We start from the raw sequence: 21,750 nt of genomic DNA on the forward strand, positions 1-21,750 counted from the left end.
TTCTATAGCGGCGAGCCCGTGGGCAAATCACTGGAGCAATCTTCACACTTCACCTTCCTCATCTGTAAAATGGGCACGTCAGAAGAGCCAGTCCCTGCCTTCGTTTTATGACTTTGTATTTTTTAATTCAGAGTTAACTGTTTCTCATCAGTGATCTGTGCAGGTGATGCTGCTTAAAGTAACGGTGAATGCAGTCCATCTCCAGGACTCGGATTTCATCAAGGCTGTGGGAGAGAATCCATAGGCTACAAAAATTAAATAAAATAAACTCTCACAGAGCTTCACTACGAAAGAAAGCTTCGTGTTTTTTAGTGGCTTGAAAACCAAGCCTGATAAAGCAAGAAAAGCAAGAACAAAAAACTTCAGGCGTAAATGAAAGCTAGGCTTGATGCACTTTAAGGGCTCGTTTGTATCACAGACTGAAAAAAACCTGTGTGGAAGGGCTGGCTGGTTCGCACAAGCCTGGGCTTGCCGAAGATGGCAGTAAGAACTCCTAGAGGTGCTGGCAGAAGCCCAGTGCCCCAGGGCATGGGGAGGTGCTGGGAGGTCGGCCTGGATGGGAACTGGCTTCATGCTCAAGACTGATGCTTCTTCAGGTCAGTGGGGCTGACTCTGGAACCCACCAGAGAGGAGAGAGAACGGGAGAGGGGGCGGTGGTGGGGTGAAGGAGAAATGAGAAGCCCAAGAGCAGGAGGGGGAAAAGCGTTACCTCTTCCAAAGAGTGATTTTCAAATCCGCGTACAAACACTGATGGTCACAAACCTAACGGGCCAGTCTACCCCGTGCTGATTGCAAGAGTAGTGTCCATCTGGGTCGAGGTTTTGTGTGTTGTTGTTGTTTTTTTCCTTGTTGGAAACGCTTCAAAGTAATTTGAGAGAGGAAGGAACAGCCCCAGGGGGCAGAGCTGCTCAAGTCAATGTCAATGCTTACATTTATACAACTCAGGACAGATTACAGCCTTTATCATAGTCTATCTTCATAATGACCTTGTGAGGCAGGTTGGGCAGGTTCAGGGCTGTTATCTGGTCCAGTGCTGTCCTTCTTACCCTTGTGGAGGAGGAGGTCTCCAGGAGAAGTTCGAGGAGGCTCCACTCTCACAGCCAGTTAACTGCTTTCGAGGGGGCCTCACCATGGGGAGGCCCATCAGTCTGACCTGTAGTTAGGCTGGTGCTGGGCTTTCCCGGGCTTCAGTTGGAGTCCATTCTCCACTTGCTTCAAATGTTTTCTTTGTAAACAATCATTTTGTACCGTGTTTATCAGGCTTGTTGTTAGGGCAGAGGTGGAGGTCTCTTGGGACTGTTTTGTTTTTTTTTTAAAGTCAGGCAAAGGAGAGCCACCTGACTCTGCTTCATTCCTTGGCGGGAGCAGGCGGGATGGGCAGCTCTAGACAAGGTTCTGTGACATGAATGGTAAGGAGGTGGTGACACCCTTTTGTGTTGCCCTGCCTGGAGCCATTCTCATTTGGAAAAAGGAAGACTCAGGAGGCAATGTCTTAGCTAAAAGGTGAAAAGTGGGACTGTGATGCTAATGGAAGGATTTCAGACAATGTGACGTCAATTACATTTCAATTAAAAAAAAAAAAGACAACATGGCAAGAAGATGGAAGAGATATTTTTGGATCGGAGAGCACTTGCCAATCCCTCTCTAGCCCAGCACCTCGGAACTGCTCCATGTATGTGCCAAGGCTGTGTGGCTGTCTGTGACCTCTTGGTAACTCCATCATCTCAGATACTAGGAAAAGGGTGTCGAGTCAAGGGTTGGGGTTGCGGGGGGAGGTGAAGGAGGGATGGCCTGAGGGGATGAAAAATGAAGGGGTGATGGTTCAGAATCCCCTGAACAAAGCAGAGACATGCTGGTCCTCTTTCCGTCCTGTCCCCCACCTCCTGAGAATTCTTCCATTTATCCATTCACATACACAAATTTATCTGAGTACCTGTTATGCACAAGACCCCACACCGGGTTCTAGCGATATCATGAGCCGACATGAAGGTGCACACCCTCAGAAGAGATCATAAAATATAAATAGACCTTATGGGAAGGTGGGCGAATGTAATACGGACTCAGTGGGGGAAGGTGAACACAGGTCAAGGGCCACCGCTGAGCCAGACCCCAGAGATGGAGGCTGAAGGGGCCACCCAAGAAACTGGTGAGAGGACCTTCCCTTGGTGGGGCAGCCTGCACAGAGGGCCTGTGACAGGGGCGAATCTTGTTTGTGGGGGCCCAGGAAGGGGGGTCCATGTGGCTGCAGTGCCAGGAAGTGACCAGGAAGAGGTGGGAATGGCCCAGGTAGGGGGGCAGGAGCCCAAGTCTGCTGGACTCTGTGGTGTAGGTCGAGAGAACCCGCTGAGTGATTTGTGGTGGGAGAGTAGCTCCATGTCACATCTATGAGCCAAGACCCCGGGCAGCCGAGGGAGAGTGTACCCCGAACCATGCAAGTTTGAACTGCACCAGTCCCCTTCTACGAGGATGTTTTCCATAAATACAACACAGCACTGCACACATATCTTCTCTGTCTTAGGATTTTCTTTTTTCTTTTTTTTAATTAATTATTTTTATTAACATACAATGTATTATTTGCCCCAGGGTACAGGTCTGTGAATTGTCAGGCTTACACACTTCACAGCACTCATCATATCACATACCCTCTCCAATGTCCATAACCCAACCACCCTCTCCCTACCCCCTTTCCCCACAGCAACCCTCAGTTTGTTTTGTGAGATTAAGAGACTCTTATGGTTTGTCTCCCTCCCGATCCCATCTTGTTTCATTTTTTCCTTCCCTACCCCCCAAACCCCCGACTCTGCCTCTCAAATTCCTTATATCAGGGAGATCATATGATAATTATCTTTCTCTGATTGACTTATTTTTCTCCACACAATACCCTCTAGTTCCCTCCATGTTGTTGCAAATGGCAAGATTTCATTTCTTTCGATGGCTGCATTGTATTCCATTGTGTGTGTGTGTGTGTGTGTGTGTGTATACACACACACACACCACATCGTCTTTATCCATACATCTGTTGATGGACGTTTAGGTTCTTTCCATAGTTGGGCTGTTGCAGAAATTGCTACTATAAACATTCAGGTGCACGTGCCTCTTTGGATCACTACATTTGTATCTTTAGGGTAAATACCCAGTAGTGCGATTGCTGGGTCATAGGGTAGCTTCTATTTTCAACTTTCTGAGAAATGTCTATGCTGTTTTCCAGAGTGGCTGCCCCAGCTTGCATTCCCACCAACAGTGTAGGAGTGTTCCCCTTTCTCCGCATCCTCGCCAACATTTGTCATTTCCTGACTTGGTAATTTTAGCCATTCTGACTGGCGTGAGGTGGTATCTCATTGTGGTTTTGATTTTATTTCCCTGATGCCGAGTGATGTGGAGCTCTTTTTCATGTGTCTGTTGGCCATCTGGATGTCTTCTTTGCAGAAATGTCTGTTCATGTCTTCTGCCCACTTCTTGATTGGATTATTTGTTCTTTGGGTATTGAGTTTGATAAGTTCTTTAGAGATTTTGGATATTAGCCCTTTATCTGATAATGTCATTTGCAAATATCTTCTCCCATTCTGCCAGTTGTCTTTTGGTTTTCTTGACTGTGCAAAAGCTTTTGATCTTGATAAAGTCCCAATAGTTCATTTTTGTCTTTGTTTCCCTTGCCTTTGGAGACATGTCCAGCAAGAAGTTGCTGAAGCCAAGGTCACAGAGGTTCCTGCCTGTGTTCTCCTCAAGGATTTTGATGGATTCCTGACTCACATTGAGGTCTTTCATCCATTTTGAGTCTATTTTTGTGCATGGTGTAAGGAAATGGTCCAATTTCATTCTTCTGCATGTGCCTGTCCAATTTTTCCCAACACCATTTCTTGAAGAGACTGTCTTTTTTCCATTGGACATTCTTTCCTGTTTTGTCAAAGATTAGTTGACCATAGATTTGAGGGTTCATTTCTGGGCTCTCTATTCTATTCCACTGATCTGTGTGTCTGTTTTTGTGCATACCATACTGTCCTGATGATGACAGCTTTGTAATAGAGCTTGAAGTACAGAATTGTGATGCCACCAACTTTGGCTTTCTTTTTCAACATTCCTCTGGCTATTCAGGGTCTTTTCTGGTTCCATATAAATTTTAGTATTATTTGTTCCATTTCTTTGAAAAAAGTTGATGGTATTTTGATAGGGATTGCATTAAATGTGTGGATTGCTTTAGGTAGTATAGACATTTTCACAATATTTGTTCTTCTAATCCATGAGCATGGAAGGTTTTTCCATTTCTTTGTGTCTTTTTCTTTCATGAGTACTTTATAGTTTTCTGAGTACCTTTGCTTCTTTGGTTAGGTTTATTCCTAGGTATCTTATCATTTTGAGTGCAATTATAAATGGGATTGATTCCTTAATTTCTCTTTCTTCTGTCTTGCTGTTGGTGTATAGAAATGCAACTGATTTCTGTGCATTGATTTTATATCCTGACACTTATGAATTCCTATATGAGTTCTAGCAGTTTTGGAGTAGAGTTTTTTGGGTTTTCCCACATAAAGTATCACATCATCTACAAAGAGTAAGAGTTTGACTTCTTTGCCAGTTCAGATGCCTTTATTTCTTTTTGTTGTCTGATGCTGGGACTAGGACTTCTAGTACTATGTTGAATAGCAGTGGTGATAGTGGACATCTCTGCTGTGTCCCTGGCCTTAGGGGAAAAGCTCTTAGTTTTTCCCCATTGAGGTGATATACACTGTGGGTTTTTCATAGATGGCTTTGATGATATTGAGGTATGTACGCTCCATCCCTACACTTTGAAGAGTTTTGATCAAGAAAGGATACTGTACTCTGTCAAATGCTTTTCAGCATCTATTGAGAGTATCATATGGTTCTCATTCTTTCTTTTATTAATGTATCATATCACACTGATTTGCAGATGTTGAACCAACCTTGCAGCCCAGGAATAAATCCCACTTGGTTGTGGAGAATAATCCTTTTAATGTACTATTGGATCCCATTGGCTAGTATTTTGATGAAAATTTTTGTATCTGTGTTCATCAAGGATATTGGTCTGTAATTCTTTTTGGTGGGGTCTTTGGTTTTGGGATCACAGTAATGCTGGCCTCATAAAATGAGTTTGGAAGTTTTCCTTCCATTTCTATTTTTGCAAACAGTTTCAGGAGAATAGGTATTAATTCTTCTTTAAATGTTTGGTAGAATTCCCCTCGGAAACTGTCTGGCCCTGGGCTCTTGTTTGTTGGTAAATTTTTGATGACCATTTCAATATCCTTATTGGTTATGGGTCTGTTCAGGTTTTGTATTTTTTCCCGGTTCAGTTTTGGAAGTTTGTACATCTCTAGGAATGCATCCATTTCTTCCAGATTGTCAAATTTGTTGGCATAAAGTTATTCATAATATGTTCTTATAATTGTTTATATTTCTTTGGTGTTGGTTGTGATCTCTTCTCTTTCATTCAAGATTTTATTTATTTGGATCCTTTCTCTTTTCTTTTTGATAAATCTGGCCAGGGGTTTATCAATCTTATTAATTCTTTCAAAAACCAGATCCTAGTTTCATTGATCTGTTCTCCTGTTCTTTTGGTTTCTATTTCATTGATTTCTGCTCTGATCTTTATTATTTCTCTTCTTGGGCTGGGTTTAGGCTTCCTTTGCTGTTCTTTCTCCAACTCCTTTAGGTGTAGGGTTAGGTTGTGTACTTGAGACCTTTCTTGTTTCTTGGAAAAGGCTTTTATCGCTATCTACTTTCCTCTCATGACTGCCTTTTCTGTGTCCCACAGATTTTGAACAGTTGTGTTTTCATTTCATTTGTTTCCATAAATTTTTTCAATTCTTCTTTAATTTCCTGGTTGACCCATTCATTCTTTAGTAGGATGCTCTTTAGCCTCCATGTATTGGAGTTCTTTCCAACTTTTCTCTTGTGATTGAGTCCTAGCTTCAGAGTATTGTGGTCTGAAAATATGCAGGGAATGATCCCAATCTTTTGGTACCGGTTAAGACTTGATTTGTGACCCGGGATGTGATCTATTCTGGAGAATGTGCACTAGATGCACTAGAGAAGAATGTGTATTCTGTTGCTTTGGGATGGGATGTTCTGAATACATCTTTGATGTTCATCTGGTTCAGTGTGTCATTTCAGGCCTTTATTTCCTTGTTGATCTTTTGCTTGGATGATCTGTCCATTTCATTGAGGGGGTGTTAAAGTCCCTTACTATTATTGTATTATTGTCAATATGTTTCTTTAATTTTGTTATTAAATGGTTTATATAGTTGGCTGCTCCCATGTTAGGGGCATAGATATTTAAAATGGTTAAATCTGGGGCTCCTGGGTGGCTCAGTGGGTTAAAGCCTCTGCCTTTGGCTCAGGTCATGATCCCAGGGTCCTGGGATCAAGTCCCACATCAGGCTCTCTGCTCAGTAGGGAGCTTCCTTCCTTCTTTCTCTCTCTGCCTGCCTCTCTGCCTACTTGTAATCTCTGTTTGTCAGATAAATAAATAAAATCTTTAAAAATAAAATAAAATAAAATTGTTAAATCTTCTTGTTGAACAGACCCTTTAAGTGTGATATAGTGTCTTTCCTCATTTCTTATTATAGTCATTGGCTTAAAATCTAATTTAATTTATCTGATATAGGGATTGCCACCCCAGCTTTCTCTTGATGTCCATTAGTATGGTAAATTGTTTTCCATCCCCCTCACTTTAAATCTGGAGGTGTCTTTGGGTCTAAAATGAGTTTCTTATAGACAGCATTTCATAGGTTTTGGTTTTTTATCCATTCTGATATCCTGTGTCTTTTGATTGGGGGCATTCAGCCCATTTACATTCAGAGTAACTATTGAAAGATACGAATTTAGTGCCATTGTATTGCCTGTAAGGTGACTGTCACTGTATATTGTCTCTGTTCCTTTCTGGTCTACTACTTTTAGGCTCTCTCTTTGCTTAGAGGACCCCTTTCAATATTTTCTGTAGGGCTGGTTTGGTGTTTGCAGTTATTTTCAAAATCAAAATCAATTTCCTATCATTTTCAATGATAGCCTAGCTATCACTGATATAGTATTTTATATCACTGATATATCACTGATATAGTATTCTTGACTGCATATTTTTCTCATTTAGTGCTCTGAATATATCATGTCAGTTCTTTCTGGCCTTCCAGGTCTCTATGGATAAGTCTGCCAATCTAATATTTCTACCATTTCTACCATTGTACGTTATAGACTTCTTGTCTTGAGCTGCTTTCAGGATTTCCTCTTTGTTACTAAAACTTGTAAGTTTTACTCTTAGATGACAGGATGTGGACCTATTTTTATTGATTTTGAGGGGGGTTCTCTGTGTCTCCTGGATTTTGATGCTTGTTCCCTTTGCCATATTAGGGAAATTCTCTACTATAATTCACTCCAGTATACCTTCTGCCCCTCTCCCACTTTCTTCTTCTTCTGGAATCTCAATTATTCTAATATTGTTTCATAGATTTTAGTTCTTTTATTTCTCCAAAAAGGGATTTTCTTTCTCCAGAAAGTTTTTCTCTAATATCTTCCATGCCTTTTTCGAGCCTGGCTAGCACGTCTCTAGGAATGGTCATTCTGAACTTTAGTATCGACATATTACAAGTGTCTGTATTGATTAGGTCCCTAGCCATCGGTACTGCCTCTTGTTTTTTGTTTTTTTTTTTTTTGTGGTGAGTTTTTCCACCTTGTCATTTTATCCAGATAAGAATATATGAACAAGAGAATAAAATACTGAAAGGGTGACAAAGACCACAGAAAAATGTATGCTAACCAAATCAGAAGAGATCCAAAACTGAGGGGAGAAAAAAGGGGGAAAAAAAGAAAAAAAAAACAAACATATATATATATAGATATATGTATATAGATGTATATAAACATATATATATCTATTTATATCTATCTATATATATCTGTGTGTGTATATATATGTGTGTGTGTGTGTGTGTGTGTGTGTGTGTATTAGATTGGTGAATAGAACCAAGCCACCCACTTGATTTGGGGTCTATTTTGGTCTCCTAGAAGAAACTACCTCCCAAAATTTAAGAAAGAAAAACATACATATACAAAAATAAGGGTAAACAAGATGAAGTGATGGAATATTATTGTAAAGATGAAAAGTAAAAGAAATTCTAAAAAAGGAATTGGTAAATTGGTTGGAAAAAGAAAAAAAAAAGAGGAGGGAATGTGCTCAGGCTGGAGACTAGAACAAAGCCATGTGCTAGATTAGGGTATATTTTGATCTATTAGTAGAAATTTTATCCCAAAATTTTTTAGAAAAAAAGACCCTGTATGTATACAAAAAATAAGGTTAAATACAATGAAGGGATAAAATAGGACTATAACAATGAAGGTTTAAAAGATTTTTTTTAGAAAGGTATTAAGGTAACCTAGTTAAAAAACATTAAAATAGGAAAGAGGAAAAGCTAAAAAAAAAATACCATAAGAAAAAAATAATATTAAAAAAAATTTAACTTTGCAAGACTAAAGGTTCATGGGAGAAAAGCCATGAATTCTATGTGTTGCTTTCCCCTAACTCTGGAATTCTGCTATTCTCCTTGATGGGTTAGCTTGGTCCTGGCTGGATGTTCTTGCTAATCTTCTGCAGGAGGGGCCTGTTGTGGTGATTCTCAAATGTCTTTGCCCAAGATGGAATTGCACCGCCCTTGCCAGGGGCCAGGCTAAGTAAACTGCTTCCGCTCTCGGAGCTTTTGTTCCCTGAATGCTTTCTGTACTGCTTTGGAGGATGGGAATGAAAATGGCAGCCTCCCAATCTCTGGCCTGGAGGAGATGAGAACTTGAGGCCTTACTCTCAGTGTGCCCTCAGACATAAGCAGTCAATCCCTCCCCATCTCCCTGGTGTCCAGCTTACACTCCAAAGTCACCCAGGCTGTGACCGACTGTTTCTATCTCTGGTGCACAGCCCCATTTGGAGTCTCAAAACCCAGCAGATTCCTGCTGCACTGCTCCTTCCAGAGGAGGAAGGTGAGTCTCCCTGGATCTGCCACTTGTGGGGTCCCTGCTTGAAGAGCAGTGGTCCGACTATGCCTTGGATCACAGTTTAAGGTAACCTCGATCTGAAAGCTCACTCCTCAGCTCTGTCTCTGTAGTTGGCTTCCCTGCTCTGATACCTGGCAGCTCTGCCACACTCAGACACCCCCAATCATTCTGTGACCCTGAGGGACCCGAGACCACACTGTCCCCATGAGGGTTCTATGCCTGCTTAGCCTCTGGGGCGATGTTCTTCAGTGGAGCAGACTTCTAAAATTTCTGATTTTGTGCTCTACTGCTCCACCACTTGACAGGAGCTGGCCCCTCTCCCCACAGTCTATCCCCTTGTTGCTTCAGATTCACTTCTCTGCACATCCTACCTTTCAGAAAGTGTCGATTTTCTGCTCCTAGAATTGCTGCTCTTCTTCTCTTCTATCTCCTGTTGAGTTTGTAGGTGTTTGGAATGGTTTGATACCTATCTAGCTGAACTTCTGGGATTTGATGTCATTTCAGTCTGCTACTCCTCTGCCATCTTCCCAAAGCCTGTCCCTTCGGATTTTTTAAATAGCTCTTTTCTCTACCTTACTTTATCATAAGAAATATTGTATATAATACATGCGACACATAAAATACGGACTTAATGGACTGTTTATGTTTTCATTATGGCTTCTGGTCGATAGTAAACTGATAATAAAGTTTCAAGGGAACCAAAAGTCATATATAGATTTTTTTTTGATGGTGCCAAGCATCAGTGCCCCTAACCTCCACTGGGTTCAAGGGTCAACTGTATTGGGTGCTGGAGCTGGAGGGGAGGGGGTGTCCCAGGATTGTGGGAGTGCAAGGAGGTCCCTCTGGGCCTTCACAGGGCTGTGGTACCTGAGTGTCTGTGCTCAGGCCCACACGCATATTTTTCATTCCCATCTGAATGCAGTCCCTGGTTCTTTTCAGGTTTGTTTGGTTTTCCTTAGTAGCTATTGATCTTTGGGGCTGGGGGGGATCGCGGCCACATCCTCATCATTGTTTCCTGATCACCTATCAACTTCTGCAGCCATCTGTACACCTGTATTTTCTCTTCTAGTTTTTTTTTTTCTTAAAGATTTTATTTATTTATTTGACAGATGGAGATTACAAGTAGGCAGAGAGGCAAGCAGAGAGAGAGGGGGAAGCAGACTCCCTGCTGAGCAGAGAGCCTGACGCGGGGCTCGATCCCAGGACCCTGGGATCATGACCTGAGCCGAAGGCAGAGGCTTAACCCACTGAGCCACCCAGGCGCCCCTCTCTTCTAGTTTTGCTACCACTTGCTGTCCTGCTGTGGCAGAAACTATTCATGGACAGGGAGTGCTGGAAACGTTGCCTCAGGATTAGAGAAGTTCCACTTGGCTGGAATGTGCAGGGAAAAAAAAAAATCAGGTCAGAGGGCATTTGAAGGTCATTACCAGCTGCCACATAGAACAGATCTTTCAGTGTTCTGCTGTTGAGCTGTTCTGTATCTGGTTCTTTGAGTGGTTCCAACTGCTAACAACCAATACTCCAGAGTTACATGGGCGGCCATTATGATCTCTTCGCCTGGTCCCATCCTGCTCTCAATCTTATCTAGCAGAATTCTAACCCTAGACTCTGTGTACCTGTTGTCCTTGATAAGGACCATTGATGGATGGTGTTCTCAGCTTTTCACCCTTGGTTTTTCCTCCTGACCCCTGACCTGGTTTGTTCTTCCTCTTCTTTGCCATTCTGGAAACTCCAGGTAGCCCCAGCTGTTTACCCGACCTCCCCTCTCCCCGGTTCTGCATGAGAGAGGCCTGGGGGCTACCTGGTTGAATCCTCTGTCCTGCTGAAACCCTCCACCCCCCGGGAATTTTCTCACAGGAGCCCATGTACGTCTTCTGACAAATTATACTCACAGCTGGCCCTGGTGTTCTAAAATTCCCATGGCAGGCATCCTAACTTGATCTAAGCTGTGACCTTCATCTCACACGTGTAAAAAGAATGTGTGAGAACCCATGGCTTGTGAAAGCAGCCTAATGTCTTCACCATCATTTTTCAAATACCACTAATTGCCTTATACTTTCAACTTCAACACAAGACGTTACTCAGACAGCTATTGAAATAGGTGAGCAGAGAGTACCACCTTGGAATCACTTGCCCACCCACTGTATCGTAAATGATGAAGTTGCTGTTCTCCCTCTGGCTTTCTGGACATCTGGGTCTCAGGAGTGCTGGGACGGGAGCACATGCTGGGCTTCCTGCATACCTGCCCTCCCCTCCCTGTGGATATCATCACCTAAATTATACCAGCTGGCTTCCTCCTTGTGACTTGATAGAGTCTAAGTCTGTGATGAAAAAGAAACATTTAGCCAAAGCAGGCATGACTCTCCTGCTCTTTATGAGGCTAGGAACCAAGCAATCACATGATCGATCTCCTCCCTGTATGTGGGGTCAGAAGGGAAGTTATGACTTTGAGAGGTTAGCTCTTTCCATTGGGATGCAAGAGGAAGGAGCAATTCCAAGGGTGTCATTTGGGGGGTTTGTTCTTTGTTTTTCTCAGAAGTGTTGAGGAACACGTAAGGTCATGCCTTTATCATTGGAGGGGACCTGAGGGAAATAGGACTAGAAGGGCATGGGAAATAAATAACATTTTAAAAGATCCAGATTCATTGAAGAAACCCTAGTGTCTTTTGCCAGAAGAACATGGTTATGATACAAGTGTGTTGTTGAACAGACGCATTTGTATGCTAGGAGTCATGGCATTCCCTTCTTGTTTGGGTCACTGAGGGAATGGTGACTGTCAGCAGGGTGCATTGAGGCAGCGTGGAAAGAACACTGGGCTGAGGTCAAGGACACCTGGGTTCTGTCTCATGAGGACAGAAAGCAGCATGGACCTCCGTAGGAGGGGCTGCCCTGGAGGCAGACTGAGCCCCAGGGGCCAGATAGTGCCCAGAGCAATGAACTGATCAGGGCCAGCGGGCTGCACTCACTTGAAGATTAGCGCCATTCAGGGGCCCCTGGGTGGCTTAGTCGATTAACCATCTGCCTTCAACTTGAGTCATGGTCCTGGAGTCCTGGGATGGAGCCCCACATCAGCCTTTCTGCTCAGCGGGGAGCTTGCTTCTCCCTCTCCATCTGCTCCTCCCCCTGCCTGTGCTCTTTCTCCCTCTGTGTCAAATAAATAAGTAAAATCTTAAAAAAAAAAAAAAGAAAAAGATCAGTCCCATTCAGACAGAAACACTGCTAACGGGACTCAGTCTGGTCTGTTCCACAGAATCCCTTGTTTCTTCTAGGATATGCTTTCTCAGGGAATATCCAACCTATGCCCACACAGAGCAGGGTTTTGGCCCTTCATTCTATATCCTGGGGCAGGGGTGTGGGGGGGTGGGAAATGCTTCCAGGGCCACCCTCGCCTGTGCTCACCGACTGTGTTAATGCCCACCAGGGCCTTTGAGTTCCCTGCTGAGATGTATCAGTGTCCCTCCCTGACACGGCAGGGTGTGCCTCTAGGCTAATTCCTCAGGGGTCTGGAGTTACTGCTGAATTAGAAGAAATTGTGATTTGCAACTTACAGGAGAAATTTAATACTTTATAGATAATAGCCAGTGGTAATTGTTAACAATATTTATAGCATCGTGCATGGAAATGGGTATAAAACCTAATGAAACTTGCCCCAGACTCCTCTGAAGTTTACAGTCTGCTTCCAGAGCACAGAGGACTGGAAAAGGGCCTCTGTGGATCTCAACTGAGATTGTGGGGAAAACAGATAAAAGTTTGATCAAGTGTGGATTTAAAATTTAGAGATACTTGGTTTGAGAGTTTCTCTCAATGCTCTTCAATTTTGACTGAGCTTTAAGGGACACTCTATTACCAGCCCACAGGCAGTTTTGCAAGCAGCTACTGCTGTCTGACTCATATTTCTCACATGCATTTCCTATTTGCCCTGTGCAGAAAAGAGGTTGAGTTTCTGTTATGGTAATTGGGTTGCCCAAAGTCAATTAACCCCACAGGTCTGACTTGTAGCTGATCCCGCCCTTTTGAATATCTATAACCTGAGAAGACCCAGAGCCAGAGAGGCTGGAAATGATTGTTTCTTCACTATCAGACTCAGAGGCCTTACCGAACACCACAATGGCCTGCACCCTGAGCTGGGCCAGCCTTTGGGAATGGGCTGTGTGAAGGACGAGTCCCAGGCAACTCACCCCATTTCTAGGCGCCCTGAGGGGCAACCCGGGGCAGTTCCAACAACAGAACACATTTCTTGGAGTTAGAAGAATTGGGTAGTAGTAAGTGTACCGTGTAACTGGTTAAATAACTAGCTGAGTGACTGTGAGCAAATCATTTCACCTCCAGGAACTGAGTCTGGCATTTATAAAATGAAGGCTGGGGACTCAGTATCCAGTACATGGTAAACTTCTATTATGATAAGAAACATGAATTTTATATAAGCTATGATATAAGTCTTAAGAAGAAAAGTCTAGACCTGGTTCGTCTGGAACTCATATTTCTCAAATGATGCACTTAAATCGTCTTGGAGTTAAAAATAGAGGCGTTTAACTGATAGAGAAGAGAAGCCTTTTCAGATTTCCTTAATAATGGGTCATGTAGGGGCGCCTGGGTGGCTCAGTGGGTTAAGCCGCTGCCTTCGGCTCAGGTCATGATCTCAGGGTCCTGGGATCGAGTCCCGCATTGGGCTCTCTGCTCAGTGGAGAACCTGCTTCCTCCTCTCTCTCTCTCTCTCTCTCTCTCTGCCTGCCTCTCTGCCTACTTGTGATCTCTCTCTGTGAAATAAATAAATAAAATCTTGAAAAAAAAAATAATGGGTCATGTACACACTTAACAAAAACCTCCATTTTTTTAAAAGTTAGAATAAAATTTGGTATTGGATGAAAAAGTTTACATTATACAAAAATTTATTTAGGGTAGCACCTGACATTCCCTAATAATGACAGTTTTCTGAAATATTATTGTAATTGACTTGCTGTCTACACGTGGGCTTAAACTTACTCCTTTAGTACATAGGCTCAAGGAGAGTGCAACATCTTTTACTTCTTTTTCAGACCCAGCAACACCAAATTCAGTACTCTAAATATAGTCCACATTCAATAAGAATTTAATTATTGACTGAATCTAGGCTGTCGGAGGGAAAAGGACATTGCTCCTTCTTTGGACACGCCTCTCTGATTAAATGCCACTTTTGCCTTTCTAGCTAATCAGTCAGTTAACTAAGTGTGGTGCACATTTGACCTTCTCCCTGAGAGAAGGTCAGTGGCTGAAAATGAGATCCAGCACCATCATATTAGAAGGATTTTCATGTGTACTCCATTAAGGAGGTTAAATGTGCAGGTGCCTCTCATGATTCCCCTTAGAATTTGTTCTTACAGTCTCAACATTTCAAGAGTAGCACCAACACATTCATTCTCACTTCCCAGTGATGTTTGCAAAAGGTTCATCTTGTATTAGGGTCCTTCAGAGAAACAGAACCAATAGGGTGTGTACACATAGAGAGATTTATTTTCAAGAATTGGCTCACTGATTGTGGGGGCTGGTAAATCCAAAATTTGCAAGGTGGACCAGGTAGCCCAGGGAGGTGTTGCAGCTCAAGTCTGGAGGTAAATTCTTTCTTCCTCAAGCGACCTCAGTCTTTTCTCTTAAGGTCTTCAACTGATTAGATGAGGCTCACCCACATCGTAGAGAGTAATATTTCCTTTAAAGTCTATTGATTTAGTTAAATATAAATCACATCTTTAAAAAAAAACCAACCTTTTGCAACAACACCTAGATTGGTGTTTGACCATACATCTGAGCTCCAAAGCCAAGCTAAACTGACACACAAAATTAACCATCACACACATGAAAGCAGAAGAAAGGATTTGGGCCCCTTGCAGTTATCTTTTAAAAGTTCACTAATTTCTTTCATTATTTAAAATAGTTCACAAATAATGAATAGTTCTCATGTTGGTACTTTTTTTTTTTTTTAATTTTAGAAGGGGAAATTTTTTTCAGGTCTTTTGTTGCTTCTTTCTACTGAATCCTACTTCAAATTGTGTTCATAGCCTCCATGATTATCATACATGAGTGCTCAGGATACATGGAAGAAAGAGCATGACTTCCAACTCTCATGGAGTTATAGTCTGAGAAGAGAAGAGTGTAGAGACTATTGCCAGCTATCTACTTGCTGCTCTGAGTTACCCAAGGGCAGGAGAGGAAGGAAGAGTTTAATAAGTACATTCACATGTTGGCAGTGCTCACATATCTAAGTCCTGTTGGTTTTCTCTCATGTGCTACGTGCCTCCTCCCTGTATAATGGTTCAAAATTGGATTTCCCCTGGAGCTGAGTCTGAGGGCATGTGACCCAGAAAGTTTTGTAAACTCATTCATTTCTCATTTCTCTAGGACACATTCAACTAAATAAATTTATTCTCTCAGTAGAACTTGTCTGAAGAAAGGACATTACCTTGGTGGCAGTTTCTCTTCACTTCCACTTGCAACTTTAACTTTCACTCCCAACTTTATGTTAATTAAGCTCCAGATTTTTTTTTCATTGTTAAATGTTAAATTTAACAATGTTAAATTAAATGTTAAAATGTTTCATTGTTAAAATACACGGAACACCTTTTCAAACTGTATGGTTCACTCATATTTCACAATCATGCCAGGGACTCTTTTCATCTTATAAATCTGAAACTCTGTCTCAAGAAACAACTCCCCGGTCTCCTTTCCCCCAGTCCCCTTCCCTCCCCAGCCTCCTCCCTTCTCTTTAAGATTTTGACCACTCCATCATCTAAGTGGAATAAAATAGTATTTCTCTTTTTGTGACTGTAATTAAACTCCAAATTTTGAAATAGGCTGTAGAACGACATGTGGATTCAATGAGGCCATGTCTGGGGATAGAGGGGATGATGTGCAGGTCTAGGTCACTGAGTCCGAGGCAAATTTCCTTTCCCCACAGGGGCACTAGGATTTTGATGATGCAGCTCAGAGCCAGCAGGGAGTTAAATAAGCCCAGACTTTGAATGAGCCTTTATCCTCCAGGCTTTGCCCAGAGCCACTGCCAACAGGAAGTGTTCTAGAGACTGGCATGCTAGCAAACACACATCCTGGAACTATGAGCACCCGAGAGTGGTTTGGGCAGGCTTCCCTTGGCCTCATTGACATCACTGGGAGGGCAGGGATAGAGAGGCTGAAGGGGCATATGGGCTCATGGATGGAACCTTTCAGAGATGTCCAGTTCTAGACCACAGATGGCACCTTTGTTTCCCTAGCTCTGTGTTCTAGACCCCTCCAAGAGATTGAAAAAAGCTCTCATCCCTTCCATTTCTCTTTTCATATTTTTCTTTGCTCCAAGGTATACATCCTATTTATGGTCTGTGGCCACAACACAAAGGTTAAGAAATCCTGCATTCTGTTCAAAGTGTGGAAGGTTCTGGGTTTTAGATGGTGCCAGACAGGTCTATAATTGCTTTCTGAGGTTTTCGGGGAAGCAAACAGAGCCAAAGCTTCTCAGTCCTCCTCATCATGTACTTAAAATGTCAGTGTACTATTAGATCCTAGAACGGCTCCGTGTGAGAATTCCAGGGAAAATGGAATTATTAAAAGCAGAGCCTGAGGCATATACCATTTAATAAAGCTACAGAACAGCCTCAGATTCTGCAAGTAGGGGGAAAATGGTTAGTATAAGACTTATGCTCTGTTTTTTTCCTAAATGATCTTCACACATTCTTTACACATTCTGGAATTAAATGTTGATTATTCCATTTAGATACTTGTGCCCATTAACCATCCATTTGACCTGTGACTCTAGGGCCAATCCATTGTGCTATTTCTGTTGTTGTATTTTTGTTTTTTGTCTATATTTTGTTATCCCAGCTCTTCAGAGGAATTGCATTAGCTCACATCATTAAAAAAAATTACTGAAATTAAGATATGTCATATTCTACACTGGGCAAATAAATGCACGTTGAGTTCCATTTCTCCCCATGGGCCCGTCTCAGGGGAATCATAATTAGGGAGATGCTTTAGGAGCTTTGAATCAGAACAAGGAGCCTTAGTGGGATGCAGATGTCTGCTAATGCTAGTGTGTGGCAGCTTGAGGCACCTGTTCACAGGGGACAGGGGTGAGTCTGGGCCCCAGACAGGACCTGGAGCAGGCATATCCCCACCTTGTCTAGCAGGGTGGGCTGGGCACCACCATGTGCAGTTTCAAGGTAAATTTAAAATACATTCGTTCTGCAAATATCTGAAGCATTGTGAACAATCTTATGCATCGAGATTCTGCAGCAGCTGCACCCAGCAGGACTAAAGGTTGCTATGTGAGCACCTCTCTCTGGTCCGCGATTAATTCATCCCAAACGCTCTTGATGCTGGTACAAGAGGGAGCAGCATCTCATTAGGCTTCAGGGAAATGGCACAGGGTTACCCTATCAGGTAGGTCTAAACTGTATGAAGGAGACAAAGATGAAGTGGGAAATACTGAGATGGGAGAAAGTAGAATGAGAAAAGGGAAGAAGGTGAGAAGCAGGAAAGGGGAGAAGAAATATTTTGTAGGAGGACCTGTTCTCATGGGAGGTAGAAATGTCCTTTAAAAACTGCTCCAGGAATTGCGATTTCCTCACAGCAGCTCAGGCTCCATCAGTATGAGCTGAAGAACAAACCACCATCCTAATCCCAGGTTGATCTAACATGAATGCCTTAGGCAAGTTGCTACTTTTCTGTGTATATTTCAATGTAATCTCAAAATAACTAACACTTGGTAAGTGAAATGAAAGTAGAGACATGACTGGCCATGATGGTGTCTGGCCAAATTGCTGGTTGCCTTTCTCAGCTGTGTCCCTCTTCTCTGTCTTTCTTTGCCTTGAAATATTGGCACCCCCCTATTTAGCTGCAGAGACAACCTCCAAAGCAAACAAAACACTAACGAATGAAACACACCAAAATTGCTGGGAACATAGAATGCCAGAAAACTCATCTATAAATTTCTATGGGTTTAGGCATTATTGTCAAGAGACTAGGAAATGAGTAACTGCATGCTAGATTATCCATGGTCTGATTTGGGTTTTGTCCAAACTTCCTCAGTAGGTATCATATTCTCATTTTACAGATGTAGAAACATTTCAGAGTTCAACTGTAATGAACGTTGGAATGGTTTTGCAAACCCACGTCTCTGACTTGAACCTTCCATTAATTCCTAATACCAGTTACCAAGGTGGGGGAGTAGTCTTTTAAGAATCAACTGAGGGACATACAGTGCACATATAATATGATCACGGGGTGGACTTACTTAGTAATGTGACCTAGGGCCTAATGTTACTTCACCTTCCTGTGCATACATTTCCTCATCTGTAAAATTAGGTTAATGTAACCTCACAACAACAAATAAAGCAATGGAACAGAATAAACAATCCTTTCACCCAGGTCTGCTCACCAGATGACAAAGGGGGCACTGCAGAAGAGATCATCACTTCATTAAATGAGGCTCAGTTAACTGGGTAGAAATGTTGGGGGGTGGGGAGCTTGGTCTCTACTTCACACTATGTCTCAAAGTCAATTTCAAGTGGGTTAAAATTTTTATAATAATAGGAAAACATCTTTTTTTTTTAAGCAAAGATTTCTTAAGCACAACAGGAAAAGTGTTACAAACAGGATGTAAGACACTATTAAGAGAGAGAATAGGTAACCCACAGTAGAGAAGAAAAAGATTTGTGCAAAACATAAGGATGACTCCAATCAATTACAGAGCACCTAAAAGTCAATTTGAAAAAAAACAGATTGTTATGAAAATTAAATATATTAATACAGGTTTAAGAAGAATTTGGCTCATAATATACATTCACTTCCTATATGCTATTGTTTTTATTATGAATCTGAACAAATGTTCAGGACTCTCCTGTTTTGCATTTCTGTCTGTTGCCAGCCTGAGGGTCTCAGGTTTTGGTTTGACAAACATGGTAACCATAGTAATAAGGCACTAGAAAAGTAAATCTGTAGACTAGGATTCAAAATATATGATTTGACAACCATGGAGAGGAATATTTATTTTCCCGATGTTTCAGTATTTACTCACTGCTTTCTATTGCCGTGTGCCAATGGGAAAGGTATAAAGGGAGCAGTAATGTTATAATCTAATTCAGCTCAAGGAGTAAAGCATGCTCCCCCTCCCCCACCCCTTCCATGGGTATCACAACCATCTCATAGACCTGTCATTCCTGGAGTACCTCCAAGCCTCACAAAGCCTCCCATCTAAAAATCCTGAGTTCAGGGTCTCTCTCCTGAGTCCTCATACTCAAGGCAGTCTGAACCTCCAGAGGGACCAGAGTCTCCCCATTACTTTGTATCTGGTCTCTCTTAAGGCCTTCTGGAAGGTGGGACTCTGGCCCCACATCTACCAAAGGGCTTTGAGGACTCATTCTCTCACAGTCTTGCCAGCCCCATAAGCTGTACCCCATGAAGTTATAAATTCAGGAATGCTACTCTTTAAACACAAAATTGTGTTCTTCCAGTTCTTTCTTATCCATCCCAATGACACTAGTTCTTTGACTTCAACAAGGGCACCAGTCATTGAATCTCTTCATTTTCCAACTATCACTACTGTTTCCAGGTGAATTCTGTTCCTCCAAATTCGTGTGTTGAGGTGCTACCCTCAATAGCTCAAGATGCAGCTCTGTTTGGAGATAGGGCTTTCAAAGAGGTAAAATGAGGTCCTAATCCCAAATAACTGGAGTATTTATCAGAAGAAGAGACTGGGACACAGACATGTGTATGCACAGAGAAAAGGCCATGGGAGAAACAGTGAGAAGGCGGCCATTTGCAAGCCAATGAGGGAAGCCTCAGAAGAAACCAAATCTCCTGACACCTTGATCCTGGACTTCAAGCCTCCAGTACTAGGAGAAAATTAATTTCCTTGTTTAAGACACCCAGGTTATAGTATTGTCATGGTAGCCCTAGCAAACCAATACAATCACCTACCATATTTGCTTTTCTCTCAGTCTGATTTGATCTCATGAGCCATCCACCACTCTCTTTCTATATCCTTGCTCCATAGTCCTTCCAGTTCTTTGGCCTAGCAGAATGTCAACCCTGGATGAATGTAATAGTCTGCCCCATGAATGCTTGCACCTACGCACCTTAATGTGATTGGAGAGAATCACAACACCATGTGAACTGGTGAAACTTCAAAGCCATGGTCTCAGTCTCAACCAGAAGTACTATTACCCTAGTTTCCCTTTTATATCTATAGACATGAAAGCTTTCCACTTCTCCTCTCACTCTTGATAAATTATTTGCATCCTTCTCATTTGAAAGGAGCCACCAGACAATAATCTACTCAACTTTCTACCATCAAATCAATCTATCTGCTAACATCTTTTCCACTTTCCTACATGTTGCAATGGAACTGGTGTCTCTGACTAATCCTTCTACCTTTACAGTAGATCATGTGGTCTCCAAGTAACCTCAAAAACTTCCTTCTTTTAATTATATCTTTGCTTTCTTATATTCGACTTCTCCCTCTATATAGCTCTTTCCCAACATCATTTAAATGTAATCAAGTCTGTTCTGTTAAAAACAAAACCTTCATCCCGTAAACCAACCTTCATTGATTCTGATTTCCAAAAATGGCCCCAATTCTTTACCTCTACCAGTGAGCTTTGTAATGAACTTTGCAAATCCTTTTATCAAGAAGTAGATCTCTTTCCCTGTATCTTGAATCTTGGTTGATTTTGTGACTCACTTTAGATAGTCCAATGTGGCAGAATGGAGTGCCAATTCATGACTAGACCTCAAGAGATCTTGCAGGCTCATGCTCTGTCTTAGAACTCTGCCATCACCATGTGAGCTAGCATGCTGAGTTCTGAAACGTGGTCCAGGCACACCTCCTGGATAATAGAAAACCTCCTCCTCTGCCCCAGATAACAGAAAACCAACTTTCTAAACTGTGAGTAAGACCATTCTAGATCTGTCAGCCTTTAGCTGACCCCAGATGCATGAGTGGGTCTAGCCAGGCCCAGCCAGAAGAACCATCCAATTCACTTATAGACCTAGAGGTGATAATAAATCCTTGATTTAAGATACTGAGTTTTAGAGGAGTCAAGATGGCAGAGAAGTAGCAGGCTGAGACTACTTCAGGAAGCGGGAGATCAGCTAAATAGCTTACTAAAGATTGCAAACACCTACAAATCCAACAGGAGATTGAAGAGAAGAAGAACAGCAATTCTAGAAACAGAAAATCAACCACTATCTGAAAGGTAGGACTGGCAGAGAAGTGAATTCAAAGCAACGGGAAGATAGTCCGCGGGGGGAGGGGCCGGCTCCCGGCGAGTGGTGGAGCAACGGAGCACAAAATCAGGACTATTAAAAGTCTGTTCTGCTGAGGGACATCGCTCCAGAGGCTTAACTGGGGTGAAGCCCAGGCGGGGTCAGTGCGGCCTCAGGTCCCACAGGGTCACAGAAGGATCGGGGGTGTCTGAGTGTCGCAGAGCTTACCAGTATTAGAACAGGGAAGCCGGCTACAGAGACAGAGCCGAGGAGTAAGCTCTAAGCTCAGGGTTACCTTGAACCGGTGGCAGGCTTGGTCAGCTCGGAGCACGGCTGGAGGCCAGGGTGATGGGAGTAATTGGGTGCTGTTTTCTGAGGGCGCACTGAGGAGTGGGGCCCCGGGCTCTCGGCTCCTCCAGGCTGGAGACCAGGAGGCCGCCATCTTCATTCCCGTCCTCTGGAACTCTACGGAAAGCGCTCAGGGAACAAAAGCTCCCGAAAGCAAACCCAGCAAACCCGAGCGGATTACTCAGC

At 42.7% G+C, this 21,750-nt stretch overlaps 1 long non-coding RNA gene across 1 annotated transcript in view; it reads left to right on the forward strand.

Moving 5' to 3' along the window:
* The first annotated feature begins 361 nt into the window (after nucleotides 1-361).
* LOC125081116 (uncharacterized) overlaps nucleotides 362-21,750 on the forward strand; it is a 126,827-nt gene continuing 105,438 nt past the window's right edge. Inside the window, exon 1 of the long non-coding RNA XR_007121585.1 lies at nucleotides 362-596. This is a non-coding gene — a long non-coding RNA (uncharacterized LOC125081116). The remainder of the gene's footprint in view (nucleotides 597-21,750) is intronic.

Source organism: Lutra lutra, chromosome 11, assembly GCF_902655055.1.
Source record: "Lutra lutra chromosome 11, mLutLut1.2, whole genome shotgun sequence".
Taxonomy (NCBI): domain Eukaryota; kingdom Metazoa; phylum Chordata; class Mammalia; order Carnivora; family Mustelidae; genus Lutra; species Lutra lutra.